This window comes from Volvox carteri, assembly GCF_000143455.1.
Source record: "Volvox carteri f. nagariensis unplaced genomic scaffold VOLCAscaffold_23, whole genome shotgun sequence".
Taxonomy (NCBI): domain Eukaryota; kingdom Viridiplantae; phylum Chlorophyta; class Chlorophyceae; order Chlamydomonadales; family Volvocaceae; genus Volvox; species Volvox carteri.
In genome coordinates this window covers 561,041-561,260 of record NW_003307566.1, presented here as the reverse complement: position 1 = coordinate 561,260, position 220 = coordinate 561,041, and the positions used below count along the sequence as shown (strand labels likewise).

At 57.7% G+C, this 220-nt stretch overlaps 1 protein-coding gene across 1 annotated transcript in view; it reads right to left on the bottom strand.

The window, feature by feature from the left end:
• VOLCADRAFT_30254 (uncharacterized protein) overlaps positions 1-220 on the bottom strand; it is a gene marked incomplete at both ends in the record, with an annotated part of 11,045 nt that overhangs the window by 2,564 nt on the left and 8,261 nt on the right. The gene's annotated exons all lie outside the window — the stretch shown is intronic.

The following is a 220-nucleotide window of genomic DNA, read 5'->3' as shown; positions in this document are numbered from 1 at the left end:
CGGTTTTGATCTGGATTTGGCTTGAACTCAGATTTGATCTGGATTTGATCTGGATTTGGATTGGATTTTCAGCGTGGGCTTGTGGCGCCATCACAGCGAGCGAGGTGGTATCCTGGATCTCACCTGGAGGCCGCACCTCACCTCACCCGCCACCCCACTTGCAAAACACAGCCGGAAGCGCACGGAAGTCCCCAAACACATGCCCCCCCCCCACCCCCCC